The sequence below is a fragment of the Sinohyriopsis cumingii genome, chromosome 6, assembly GCF_028554795.1.
Source record: "Sinohyriopsis cumingii isolate HCF-2022 chromosome 6, ASM2855479v2, whole genome shotgun sequence".
Classification (NCBI taxonomy): domain Eukaryota; kingdom Metazoa; phylum Mollusca; class Bivalvia; order Unionida; family Unionidae; genus Sinohyriopsis; species Sinohyriopsis cumingii.
Genome location: NC_142966.1, coordinates 49,906,410 through 49,916,567, shown reverse-complemented (window position 1 = coordinate 49,916,567; position 10,158 = coordinate 49,906,410). Strand labels below are relative to the sequence as shown.

The 10,158-nt window shown below is 34.4% G+C and overlaps 1 long non-coding RNA gene across 1 annotated transcript; it reads left to right on the top strand.

Moving 5' to 3' along the window:
- The first annotated feature begins 265 nt into the window (after positions 1-265).
- LOC149796903 (uncharacterized) lies at positions 266-2,231 on the top strand. Its single transcript, XR_016421750.1, has 2 exons — positions 266-851; positions 1,675-2,231. It is a non-coding gene; the product is annotated as an uncharacterized LOC149796903 (long non-coding RNA).
- The last annotated feature ends 7,927 nt before the right edge of the window (positions 2,232-10,158 follow it).

Sequence of the window (10,158 nt, the reverse complement as noted above, 5' to 3'; positions counted from 1 at the left end):
TCTCCGACGCATGTATTAATATTAGTATGCATCCAAGCTGAAAATATGTAGATTTGATTTGAATACTTTCTCTAGTCCAATAAAATATCGTTATTTACACGACTTGCAGGCAACAAGTTTTAATGAAGCAGGTGAAGCAAATCTATCTCTTTGCATGGCCTATTGTTTTGTATGTTCTTTTGTTTATACGAGGGGGGGGGGATTGTAATAAATAGAGTAATATTCGTAATTGTTTTCACAAACATGTCTTTACACCAAACGAGTTCAAAATCATGCTTAGGTGTGTGACTTCATGCATAAAACTCATCCTCAAGACATTAATGAGACAGTCTATAGCAAGATGTGCTTTACATCAAGAAGTTATAATTTTTATTAAATTTAATGAATCCACGCGTATGTTTTACAGTAATGGTTTCCTCACTAACCTTTAACTATTAATGAGTTTTTTAAATCAGCAATTTAAGACAAATTATGAGGTAAACCAAGCTCGCTCCATCATGAATATGCAAAATCAGGTAATATATTGATGCAAGAAGGAGTGTCATTAATGGGAACGGAAACTTTTTCCATTACTGAAGCGTACGTCAGAATCGAAAAAGATATATAAGGAGGAATATAAAAGATTTAGAGCAATGTATGTTGTGTTTATACATTAGGAGGCTATACACCGTCTACAGAATGAATATCCCCGCCCTGCTTTTCATTACATTCTCGTGTACATGGTCTTTAGTGTCAGCGCTTTATTTTAGGCCGGATGCAGTGGTACTTCCATGGATAGACGGCACACCATATGAATTTGGCTCGGAAACTCCTCCGTTAGGCGACTGGTTGGCGTTGATTCCGTATGAAGGGTAAGAATAAAAACAGAATTACGAAGGCGCAGTTACAATTGTGATCGTACGTTTTGTCATGATTTTTAGGCTTCATAATTTGACCTGGGTCATTAATGAATAGAGAAAGTGAAACCTCAAACGCAAAATGATAACAACAACAGTTATTTTTATAAATGGAATTTTAATTTCCACATTTAAACATTAATAAAAAAAATGGTCTGCATGTAGATGATTATGTTTGCATCCTCAGAAATGCCCTATGATCTCAAGATAGTTATAAAAACAGAACTCAAAGGCCAAAATAAAGTTATATATAATATAAAGAATGTATCCTTGTCATGGAAATGTTGAGGAGGCCAAGTTAATAAGCTCCTACAAGTTTTATCATTCGAACTTCACGTAATTTAAGTGCATCCTTTTGTTTGTCACTCCAGAAGATTCGAGAATAAGAGAGTCTTACCCAATTCCAAAGTTTATGCTTAGAACGGAATCTTCGAAGTAAAGTTTGCACAGGTAATTTAAGTTCATTCAAACACAGAGACGGTGTTCTCAATAAAGAACGATTAAACTCAATAAAGAACGATCAAATGTATGTATGTATGTATGTATGTATGTATGTATGTATAACTCAGTGATTATTTTAGGACAGGTACATATCGTTTGTTGGGTTAGTCGAATGCTTCGAGAACCAGGTTGGAGTAGACAATATCGTGTTTCGCTAAGACTTCCGACGCGTACCTCAACCTGAAACGATATTATCTTTCTGCAACTTGTGGAGTTTTAGGGAGGAAGGCAAATCATTATGTGCGTTCTATGTACTTATATTTGTTTCGTCTCGTAGGTATCGCTCTACAAAGCACCGATCAAAACGACAAACAGAATGGGGAGTCAGCGCTTCACTAAGTATTCCGCTAGGGGGCGGATCTTCTAGACCTAGTTGGTCACTCAGGGGACATCTAGAGAGGACAGGCGGAAACAACCATTTCAGAGGGACCGGTGAGATTGGCGGACAGTTCGGTAGGACTCCAGACTGGTCATTTGGAGGCGTGTTTAGTCGCCGTGAAGGAGATTTGATAGGGAGAGTTGGAGGAGGGTTGAATAGTCATAGAGGCTCAACGTTCGGATTTGGGCTCGAACGTGATGGACGTGGTGGCCATATTGATTTTACCAATGGCAAAGTGTCTGTGGGATCCGGATCAGTTCCAAACACAGATCCTTCTAATGTTCAGCATATAAGTGACCGTTAAAATATGCATTGTTTGTTAGATAATAATTTGGTTCCTGGATTGACTGGTTGTAGATATAATAATAGACGCTACATAATAAAGCGAAAAACGTATTCTTTAAACGTCACTGCATTCGTCATCATAATCCAAATAAAGCGGTTTGTCTCATGTTTTCAAAGTTTTGGTATTTTTTTTTCTACTTCGTATGTACGTTTTACAACACTTTGACCACTGCATTCTCTCTGATCGATTATTTAAAAATAATTCAGATATCATTCATCCACAGGTAGAGAAGGTGATTTAAAAACATTGTTCTTTGGCCGATACAGTTATTTTTTTAAAAAATTAATCATTATTTCCTTTTTCAATATTAAATATTTTCTGTGAATGGGACCCAAGAATTCCCATTCATTTTTTTAATTACTTTCTTCCATTTGTTTTGTCAGGTATAGATTTTATAATCATTGTTTATTTGACTCGACACCCATTGTTGATTCCTTTAAAAATTAAAGTCAAACTTTTTTCAGAAACAAATATAAAGAAAATATCTTTCCCGTGTGATATGTATTCTGAATAAGTTCCATCTTAATATTTATTAGTTTTTAAATTTGCCTTGACAAGAACATAATTTCAATTTTTGTGAAATTCTCTCTCTCTCTCTCTCTCATGCACACAAACCTCACTACTGGTCGTACACACAAGTGTTAACGCACACACCACCACCACTAACAACAATAAATAGATCGCGGTATGGATTCCTCATGTACTGTCTTTGAATCGCACCTCTGGCATGATGATAATTTCAAAATGGTAATAAAGAATATGTGGAACTTTTAATAAATATTCATACGTTTTCAGTTTTACAACTAAACTCTTTTTAGGCATTGGCTATGTCGAGTTATCTACATTATAGCAAAATCTTTTTAGGCATTGGCTATGTCGAGTTATCTACATTATAGCAAAATCTTTTTAGGCATTGGCTATGTCGAGTTATCTACATTATAGCAAAATCTTTTTAGGCATTGGCTATGTCGAGTTATCTACATTATAACAAAAACTTTTTAGGCATTGGCTATGTCGAGTTATCTACATTATAGCAAAATCTTTTAGGCATTGGCTATGTCGAGTTATCTACATTATAGCAAAATCTTTTTAGGCATTAGCTATGTCGAGTTATCTACATTATAGCAAAATCTTTTTAGGCATTGGCTATGTCGAGTTATCTACATTATAGCAAAATCTTTTTAGGCATTGGCTATGTCGAGTTATCTACATTATAGCAAAATCTTTTTAGGCATTGGCTATGTCGAGTTATCTACATTATAGCAAAATCTTTCCTGTTCCGATAAATGTCCTAAGGTATGTAAAGCATTCAAGAATTTGTTTTAGAAAAATTATTTCTGTATATGATATTTACTCATCTATGAAGATAAAAATAATGTAAAGATCTTCTATTATGACGTAATGATACATCGTTATTATAATCACAAGGGCTTCCTCCTCGTGTCATTATAATCACAAGGGCGACCTCCTCATGTCATTATAATCACAATGGCTATCTCCTCATGTCATTATAATCACAAGGGCTGTCTCATGGAAATAGGATTAAGATACTTTTTCAATCTACTTAGGTATTCTAAACGATTTTGACGTAGTTTCTCTTATTTTCCTCTGTCACAGCTCTGCTGTCTCCACCTGCCACCCCATATCTCCGTTCCAGTATTTTATCGGCATTTGCAAATATTGCAAATTCCTTTTCAGACTTTAGCACCTCATCCATTTATACCCGGACAGCATTTGAACCATTTACAGTATCTTTTCATTTTGTATTTTCATGGGCTTTATGATCTTTATTGGGGGTATTTTAAACTTGATGGAACCGCATATTTCTTAACTCTTCATTTTAATGCAAGAGTTTAACTCATAACCAGTTAAGGAAAGTCTATGTGCCATGTTAAATATTCAATGTTGTCAAGAATCACCGTATATTTTATACTATTTACTGTCCAACTTTGGCATCCACATTTTCTAATAAACTTTCAATGACATACTCCATTTCATATATATTAAATATAGTTAGAGACTTTGTTGGTTTCAAAAAGCTTTACACTCAGCACGCTGTTTTTAGTCGGTGGGTCGTTTCGTCAGTCTGATCGTTAGATCTAACTGTAATTTTAAAAAACCAAATTTTGTAATATTTTTTTATGTTACCTTTCTTCAGATGTGGTTTAATGCTATTACATGGTAAATACAAGTCTTGCTACTTCCTGCCTACATTATTATTCAATCAATCTCTACTTTTGTGGTAATTCTGTTTAAATTAGGTGCATTCATACGTCTCAATTACGTGGTAAATCGTTTATATTTGCTATATCGGAGTTTGACGGATAAGAACTCGTTTTTGGACACATGTGGGATTTTCTTAATGATCAATCTTATATCCCTGAACAAACTCGATGACGATGGTTGCCTATTACGCATTAAATAGGGTATGCCAAACCGTTCATGGAAAACATAAACAATAAGAATTTTTAACATAAGATAGGAATGTTTAGAGAGGCTATAACCCTTTTAGTATTGTGCATATTGTCAGTTTATATTAGATAGACTATAACCCCTTTAGTATTATGCATATTGTCAGTTTATATTAGATAGACTATAACCTCTTTAGTATTGTGCATATTGTCAATTTATATTAGATAGACCATAACCCCTTTAGTATTGTGCATATTGTCAGTTTATATTAGATAGACCATAACCCCTTTAGTATTGTGCATATTGTCAATTTATATTAGATAGACTATAACCCTTTTAGTATTGTGCATATTGTCAGTTTATATTAGATAGACCATAACCCCTTTAGTATTGTGCATATTGTCAATTTATATTAGATAGACTATAACCCCTTTAGTATTGTGCATATTGTCAATTTATATTAGATAGACTATTACCCCTTTAGTATTGTGCATATTGTCAATTTATATTAGATAGACCATAACCCCTTTAGTATTGTGCATATTGTCAATTTATATTAGATAGACCATAACCCCTTTAGTATTGTGCATATTGTCAATTTATATTAGATAGACCATAACACCTTTAGTATTGTGCATATTGTCAGTTTATATTAGATAGACTATAACCCCTTTAGTATTGTGCATATTGTCAGTTTATATTAGATAGACCATAACCCCTTTAGTATTGTGCATATTGTCAGTTTATATTAGATAGACTATAACCCCTTTAGTATTGTGCATATTGTCAGTTTATATTAGATAGACCATAACCCCTTTAGTATTGTGCATATTGTCAGTTTATATTAGATAGACCATAACCCCTTTAGTATTGTGCATATTGTCAGTTTATATTAGATAGACCATAACCCCTTTAGTATTGCGCATATTGTCAGTTTATATTAGATAGACCATAACCCCTTTAGTATTGTGCATATTGTCAGTTTATATTAGATAGACCATAACCCCTTTAGTATTGTGCATATTGTCAGTTTATTGTCATTTTAAAGGCTAATGAAATCCGAGAAGAAGAAAAAAAAGCAAATAAAAGTCTAGATATAGGCATGAAATTCCAAAGCAGATCATATGACTTTTTAAAAAAAATTCATGCATAAGAGACAATTTGACAGAAATACGCCAGCTCGTCCTTTTCAGGAAAGTGTTAGAGCAGTACGAAACTGGCGTTTTGTCTTATTTGCTACCCTATGGGTACCCGGACACCCGCCCTCACTTATAAACCCCATGACAAGTTATCCCCCATGTTGTCCGTTGTCACATTTTTGTGGTCCCGGTATGGGGGTTAGAGTCTCGTTACGGCTGTCAAAAGCCCACTTTCGTATTACTCTAGACTTCAATGATTGTAAAAACGAAATTCCTACTGCAATTAATGAATAAATGTACTATATCAGTTCTGATGTGTATTGAGTTTTAGAAGTGTATTACGTAGCCTCTAATGTATATGTACATCGATCGTTTTATGTTGGTGAAAAGAGGAAATTACAGTTCAACTGCAAATGTTCGTGTATTAAACATATTATCAGTGGCTGTTTGTATACAAATGAGTTGCAGTGAAACTAATGATTCACAAAATATATTGACCGAATTTATGGAAGTTGCAAAGGGCGGCGTACTACTTCCAAAGGATTGGGATGTCAAAATGTGTGACAGACAAATTGATATCGCTGTATCCTTTGAATGCTTCATACAGGTTCATTAAAGAGGTGCAAAAGATGTACGGTTTCTTCGAAACAAAATCAGACCACATTGATAAGCTGGTAAATTTGGCAGTGACCTTCGAAATAGAACTAGACAAACTTTGACAGATTTTTTGAGGCAAACAAAACTAAAAGGAAACTGCAGAATATTGTGCAATAAAGAGTATACCCTCAATAGAAATATGATAACTGGCCCATTGTGACTGACGCTTTTGATGAAGTCATTGACGAAGATGATTCAGAGCGGGCTAATGAAACAGATGCTTCGAGGCCATAAGCGTAAGTGTAATAAATACATTCCAACTAAGTTTGATTTACAGAACACATTACCTCCGTGCAAGAGAGAGAGAGAGAGAGGCAGCACAAGTATGTGATAGAAGTTCTAGACGCTCTCTTCAGACACAAAGTGGATGAAACTCACGATGGAAGGTTCAACATTATTGGATACATGCGACAGTCATCCGACAAAATGTATGCTTCTGTGGTACTCGGTGATGACTTATTTGCGATTACTGATGCGGACCCGTTTTATAAAGATATTTTACTCAACACCGCAGAACGTTTTCGCTGTGGTTACTCTAAGATTGGTGTGGACAATTATTTAGAAACGACTGACTTACAGCGTCATGTTAACTATGGAGATTACGAGTGGGAGTGATGCTAACATGACATGTATTAGTGTTTTTGTCAGTTATATAAAAGAGGATGCCTTCGATTACTAGGCACGAGTAGTCGAATACCCTCGGGCAGAAGTCTTCGAGTAACCGGTCTCAGAAGATGGCGCCGTTGAAAAATCTTGATTTACTCCATTATGAATAAGCAAAAACTAGGCAAATTATGTCAAAAATATATTCCAAGCAGATAATTAGAACCCCACCATTTTCTAAGAAGATAATTCATTGACGCTAACAAGGTGACAAGAAGGATTGCTATTATTGCGAGCGTCAAGTATTTCGCTTACGGAGGACTACGTCAGGATAGATTAAGACACATACGGAAGAATATACATAAGGTTTCAGAGCATAGCATATCAACTACATGTATATCCCAGCCCTTCTCTTAGTTACATCCTCGGGCACGTGTTCTTCAGCGTCTCCTCTTTACCTTTGGCCAGATGTAGTCGTAGTTTTCGGTATAGACGTCACTCGATATGAATTTCACCTAGAAGTTTGTTCGTTTTCAGACTGGTTAACGTTTCATCAATATGAAAGGTAAAGCATAAAAATAGACCTATGAAGAGGCAGTTAAAAGTGTGTTCATGCGTCTTGTCGTAAGTATATACCTTCATAATCTGAGCTGAGTCATTAATGAATGAATCATGTTTCTGTAGGCAGCATAGAAAGTGAAACCTCAAACATATGATTATAGGAACAGTTATAATTTTGAATGGAATATTAATTTTGAAACTAAAATATAAATGAAAATAAACTGCATATGGGTCATACTATCTTCAGAAATACTCAGACCCTATAATCTCCTAACAGTTTGGAACATAAACCTTTCGGTATGATCGAAGACCTAACAAGGTATAAATAATAAGAAGAACGTATCTATCTCATTTAAATGTTGCGGAGCCAGAAATAAGAAGATCGTGTAAGTTCAATTATTCGACATTCATTAACATTTAGGTTTCTGCTCGCGTTTTGTACTAAAACATTACGAAAATAAGTGGGGTTAATCTTTACCAAATTCGAAAGATTATGTTTAGATTAGAATCTTCGCACAATTTATGCAGGCAATTTAAGTCTTTAAATGATACAAGAATTGTCCTCAATAAATGACAAATATAAACGTTCAAAGCTGAAAAAGTATGTATATATGTAAGTAGGCACATAGTTAGACAGGTTAGTGGATAGGCGTACATTTTATATATAATTTAACCTTTGTAGGTCAGTCAATATGTAATTAAGTGTGAATAACTACCGTTTCTGACTGGATGTAGCATCTGTCTCTGCTGCGCAGACTGAAAGTTTAAATTGACCACTTTGTTTAGCGTTGGCATTTCGCTTATATGCTGTAGTCTGTTTCCGATGCTGGCTACAGCAAATAAATCGAATTAAGGGTCACCTCCTATTATAGGGGCTGACCGTATATTGTACCTGCAATTTAAGTCAAGACCGCACAATGAAGCACACTGTACTCTACCGTATAGTGGTCGTTGAACGGACATACATACATACATACATACATACATACATACATACATGCAGATAGATAGATACTGAAGTTCCTAAGTGATATATTTTAGGATAGGTACATATTGTTTGCAACGAGAATTGCGTTCTTTCAATGATGGGCTGTAATCAACAGATGCCCATAAAATATCACCTGCAGCTGAAAATTTCATGTTTCATAAAGGATGCATCATGATGTGCTTTTCTATGTACTTACATTCTTAGGTAGGTACCACTCTATAAAACACCTATCAAAACGACAGAGTATGGGTCAGTGCATCATTAAATATTCATCTAAGGCGCGAATCTTACAAACCTAGCTGGGACTTGAATTTGCGGGCAGAAGCAGGGCTTCGGGGATTTTTTTCTGGAAAGTCTGAGTTGGTCACAGCTAGAGAGGACACTCGCATGCATTCATTTTAGATCTTTTTGTCTAACAGTGGAGATCTGATTTTAATGGAACGATAGTGCCAGCTTAGAAAGCTGAGTCATTCATTATTCTATAAAAAAAAGTGAGAGCAAGTTCCATTGGTCCTCAAAGTCGTAATTTACCAAGACGTACCTAAATACCGAAACGACATAACATCTCTTTAGCCTTGATAAGCTATACGTTATGTAGATATTGGTTGTTATAATACACTTCAATAGTTAATATGTATGTTGTTTTAATCAATAACGAGTATTTGAAGCAACAGCGCCGTACGTAGTGTAAAACTGGGAATACATACCCCTGTATATATTCAGCCGTGACTCCACTGGAAGATTGTTCTTCCACTGGCAATACGTAACGTACAAATGTTCGGAGTGACAGGTTGGTAGGTAATATCAAAAAATCTGGAGTTTCCCATCATGGGAAGTGTTGAAAATCAATTTATGGCGAAAGAATCCATTAAGATATATATTATAAACATTGATATGAATTGTTTTGTATCTGTAATGTTAAATAAAGTTGATTAATTGTATGGAAAAAACTCATTCTTTAATGAATAAGTCTTTAAAATGTATTTCCTACAGCGTTATAGTTATAATATTTTATCTGAGTAAAACCCAGCTTATATAAACTTTACAAGTCTACTGGATATTATTAAAATGACAGTACATGTTCCTCTGATGAAAAAAGGTCTTCACTATTATACTGAAAGATAAAAAGTGCAGAAGAGTTATTATAGTTTAGCATAGCTGTGACATTATTCTTCCACTGACAGTTCATAACGCAAAAATTAACGGAATTACAGGTTGATAGGGTATATGAATGTGAAACATGAATGTGGAAAATTAAATCATTACGAAAGAATCCATAAAAGAGATGTATATTACAAACATTGATATGCAGTGTTAAACATCGTTATGTTTCATAGATGTATACTTGTTTTCATATGCAGTAAGATCAACATAAGCATTACTAAACATGAAACCAAATTACTGACAATGACGTAGTGTTAATAAATGGACAGAATTAACTAGCATATTGAAATCAAATGGTCTATCTGAGAATATGATATGTTTAAAGACATTTATACTTTTTGGATCATATAATATGAAGAATAAATTTAATTTATATCTCATGCATATTATCTAAGAATCCTACAACAACAAGAAATCGTTAGGTTATAAATCCTTTTGTTTTATAAATTGTGATCGAACAAAAAAAAACCACCTTTCTACACGTAATGAATTACATTTGCTACATTTATATT